This window comes from Vicia villosa, unplaced genomic scaffold (assembly GCF_029867415.1).
Source record: "Vicia villosa cultivar HV-30 ecotype Madison, WI unplaced genomic scaffold, Vvil1.0 ctg.000101F_1_1_2_unsc, whole genome shotgun sequence".
Classification (NCBI taxonomy): domain Eukaryota; kingdom Viridiplantae; phylum Streptophyta; class Magnoliopsida; order Fabales; family Fabaceae; genus Vicia; species Vicia villosa.
This window is the reverse complement of record NW_026705012.1, coordinates 139,058-143,789: the sequence shown is the minus strand read 5'-3', so window position 1 is coordinate 143,789 and position 4,732 is coordinate 139,058. Positions and strand designations below refer to the sequence as shown.

General features: G+C 34.6%; 1 long non-coding RNA gene across 1 annotated transcript; it reads left to right on the top strand.

Moving 5' to 3' along the window:
• Positions 1-271: 271 nt before the first annotated feature.
• Positions 272-3,148, top strand: LOC131624056 (uncharacterized). Its single transcript, XR_009290441.1, has 3 exons — positions 272-1,042; positions 1,142-1,300; positions 2,923-3,148. It is a non-coding gene; the product is annotated as an uncharacterized LOC131624056 (long non-coding RNA).
• The last annotated feature ends 1,584 nt before the right edge of the window (positions 3,149-4,732 follow it).

The window sequence follows — 4,732 nt, the reverse complement described above, 5'->3', positions numbered from 1 at the left end:
GTCGAATATCAAGGCTATAGTTGCAAGATGATTGCACCTTCACGGTCTATGATGACAGTTGTTATGTCTAGACTGGAGTAAGGGTTAAAGTAAGGAGATTCGGTTGTATGAGTAAAGGTAAATTTGGGACAATCATCCTAAAACTTTGGGAACCAGAGGTTAAGACCAAGGAATTTGGAGATCACCTAATGACATTGTATGGACTCGAGTGGAGAATAACTTGAAGTGTTGTCGCAGAAGCGACGTTGTGGCGGTAATTCTCAAATGGGAAGTAATTCAAGGAGCTGAGTGAATCACTGACGTTTGTTGAATGAGGGTGAACACACCAGAGAATGAAACGAAGGATATCCGACATGAGTGGATTATTAGAGTTTTTGAAGTTTTGGAGATTCAGTGCAGAGCAGTAAAGGTCAAGGACCCTGGAAAGACCCTTTCCCCAGGTGTGTCAAGACGAAGTATCAGATTAGACGTGTTGCTTGAGAGTTAAGGTTTCTAATCATGTGTAGTGGGATGCAAGCGTTTTGGCAGATTATGTTTCTTCGTATGGAATGACCATCAAACAGAGTAGAGAGATTATCTAAAGAGGAATGTGAGTAACGTTCTTCCCTTTGATTGGATAGATATGAAGAGTTGGTTTTCATGGTGAACGGAAGGAATTCGAGGAAGAATTCTATTTAAGGGGGGGAGAATGTAATACCCCGACTCTCCAACACCGGTAATTATCATTAAATTGGTTAATTGATAATTAAAATGCACTTTGGTCTTAGTCCATATCATTTAAGCACAATTGTATTAGAAGTCTTAAGAGAAAGCAATGGAATTGGTTGGAATTGAACTAAGTGGCATTTATGTAAATACCACTTAGTTAAAGGGCACATTGGACCTTAAATGATATTTTCATGGACTTAAAGTATGGTTAGTAGAGATAACCATTCCAAATCAGAATTTTGGAGAAGAGAGAGCATAGGAACATGGAAAGAAAGAAGTTCATCATCTTCATATCTCCATTTTCGCAACCCTTGATACAGCTCCACTAAATCAGGTATATCTTTTAACTCGTAACTCCGATCGTAACGATTCTGGTCCCATTGGAAAGCTAACGAATTTCTCTTCGATTTGCACCTATGGTTCGCATTTATAGCTTCTGTTTTGAAGGAGAAAAACGAGTTTGAAGTTGGGACATGCATGCTGAATGTGATGAAGAATGGGCTACGGGTTTGATGAGTTTGGAGTTGGAGTTTTGGTCAAGATAGGAACTCAATTGCAGCATGTTCACCATCTAAACCTCTATTAATCCAAGGTGAGTCCTTTAGATAGAACTTGGGTAGGATTTGGGAAAAAATGCATGTCAAGGGTTTAGATTGAGATAAACATATTGCATGCTTAATTGAATGATAAAAATATGTTTCCATGATGATAATGTATGCTTTGGGTCATTACAATATGTTGGAATTCGTTTATGGATTGTATGTGTAGCTAGAAATATGATTTAGAATGTTATAGCATGTTGGGTTAGTTTAAATTAAAGTTAGAATGGATTTAGAACCCTTAAAATGCTGAAAAATACATTCTGATGCAGAGTAATCGGTTACGGGTCTTTGGGTAACCGATTACGCTGTTAAAAATGCAATTCTGGGCTGTTTTAGAGCCAGTAATCGGTTACTGGACTCTGGGTAATCGGATACCCTGGGCGCAGGGGGAAAAATCAGCAAACTTCGGAAATTCGTATCTTTCGGCTCGGGTATCGGAATTGCGCAAACTTTATATCGTTGAAAAGCTAGCGACGTGTACTTTCTAATAAAATTGGTCCCCAAATCAGAATGCTTGATTTAATTATATTTTAACCCCACTTAGTTTCTTGTCGAGTGAAATTGAATCTTGTTATTTTCCCCCGAGAACAATTTCGTTCCGTAAAGGGAACCGGATGTCTCCTTAGTCATGTGAGACTTGTTTAATTGGTATTTAAACATGCTATTGTCATATATGAACATGGATGTGGTAATTTTAATATGTGAATTATGCATGATTAGAATGAATTAATCTCATTGCACTTTATTGCTACATTATGTTGAAATGTGAATGCCATATTGTGATGAGACATGAATATATTGTTGATGCCCGTTGTTTCGGTTAAACAATTGGGATTGTGTGCTTGTGTGATTGGCGATTGATGCGTGTGTATGCTTGAATCAAAGCGGGCCGGGGGCTAGGATGCGTTATGTCCCGGGCTTTGTGATCAATGGGACAGCCCCGATCATGTGATCTTGGGCTCACACCTGAGCTACCGTTGCAGTGTGCTTGTGAGGGTCTTGAGGCATTTTCCCACTTGGCGTTAACACACTTGCGTGCTCGGTATGGTGGCGTTATGCGGCTAAGTAGGCCTACGCATAACAGGTAAACCATCTCTAGTGGTGCCATGTAGGCTACATCACTAGGCTTTCGTCCGATGGACCCATGTGTCAAGATGGCGTATTGTACTCGGCGTTAACACATGTGCGTGAGGATGGTTAATGGGACAATGACGCCAATTAGGCTAAGGTCATATCGCGGCCATTTAGGCCTGTGCGAACCCGTCTAATCATCTTGCGGTGTGCTTGTACAAGTCTCTTGACAATAGGCATGGGCGTGATTCATCGAGGGTGTGTTTTATAACCTAGTCGAGGCATTAACGCGCTTCTGGATTCCCCGTACATGGGTATGGGTTTTGGCATACGTGTTTGTATACTTGTGATATGATGAGTCCTATGGTGGACTATTCCTTGTTTTCTCCGTACTTGTACCGGATGTGAGGATAAACCCCGGATCAATGGTGGATTCGGTTTTGTTGATGCATGTACCCTGTAGAACCGAGTGGACCCATAGGATAGGAGGACTCACTGAGATTTAGTAATCTCACCCCAATCAACTTATATTTTTTTTCAGGTGCAGTTAGTAGCGTTTGGTCAGTAACAGGTTTGGACTGAAGACTTGGAAGTGGTGTTGGCTCGAAGACCTCGTTGGTTTTGACATTCCGCTGTGCAAGATCCATTGAAGACTCATGTATTATGCTTCTTAGTAGAATTTCATGTTGTATTTTATATGGATCTTTCTATAACTATAGCTTTTGTATGTACTCAATATCAATTTTAACGTTTCATGCATAATATACTAGTCAGTTATGTATGGGGTGTTACATATTCAATTTTAATAGTTTTTATGGGTGGATTTAAATCTTACTATAATTAAAAGTGTCCATATATATAAGTGTGAGAAGTATTGGATATACTCAAAAGAAACAAAATCTTACACGTACAAGGAGGAAGCCAAAATTTTAACATCGTGTCCTAATTTTTTTTATTCCTCCTCTCTTTCTCCCTCTTCCATCTATTAGCATATTCTTATTCCAATTATTTGCAGGATGCTATGTTCCAATTATTTGCAGGATGCTACACCTCAGTCGTTGTTCAATCGGACACTGGATCGATTTGGTGTTACGTTTTGTCCCATCCTAAGGAATTTGTTTTTTTCTTCTGAATTCTATCATATGAGCTTTGTGTTATTTTGCTTTTCTACATTTGAGGTTACCTTTTCTACTATTCCATAGCTCTTGGTTACTGTTATGAAGTAAATATTAGCAGAGTTTCAATCAACTATATTGTTATTCCTTGATTTACAAGGACATTGGACTGTGAGATAATTTACTTGGGTCGATATTGCTTCTAATCGTAAATGGCAGTGGCAATTGAAAAATATTTAGTATGAAATAGGATTTTTAGTTTGTAGGGATAATGATCTGTTTGTACTTATATTTTTCATTGGACTGTGTGATAATTTACCTGGGTCGATATTGCTTATAATCGTAAATGGTAGGAAATCTTGAGGCATTTTTAGTGCAGTTTATTATCCAGTGAAAAAATATTTAGTATCATGGAATGTGATTTTTAGTTTGTAGGGATAATGTTTAGTTTGCAATTATATTTTTCATGTAATATTGGTTTATGTTTATCAATACAATTATATATTACTTATATTCATATAATTATAATAATCAAGGATTTGATATTAAAATAAATATGATGTGATTTCATTTATGACAACTTTAATTTCTTATTATGAATATTAATTCAACAAATTTTATTTAGGCATGTTTTATCTTTATATTTATGTGCATGATTTAACTTTATATGTATTTTAAATTTCCTTAAATTCAATGAAAATAAGTATTATATTTAATATTTTTTAATAAACTTTATTCACTCAATTACTAATACTAAATTATTTTTTATCAATTATATTAAATAATTATTGCTAATTGAAATATATAATTTGATTGAATATTTCTTCATCACATTATTTTATAATACTTTTTACTATTATGTAGGGATAACCTATACATTACTTAGATGTGTTTTTTTATTAAAGAAAATATACTATTATTATTTTAATTTAATACAAATTATCATCATTATTATAATTATTATTGATATTATTGGTATGATTATAGTAAAACCTTTCAAAATCGATTTACGTTGAATAGTGCAAATATCACTCATAGTGGGAATATCAAACGTTATAAAAAATATTTATAAATAAAGTTTTTTAATTTTTGTATAACTTAATTATATGAAAAAATATTTATAATTTAAATATTTTTATTTTATCATTTATTTTATATTTATTTTTTAATTATTTATAATTATAAAAAATTTCTTTATAAAACAACTAATATTTTTCCATTTCAAATTAGCTACAT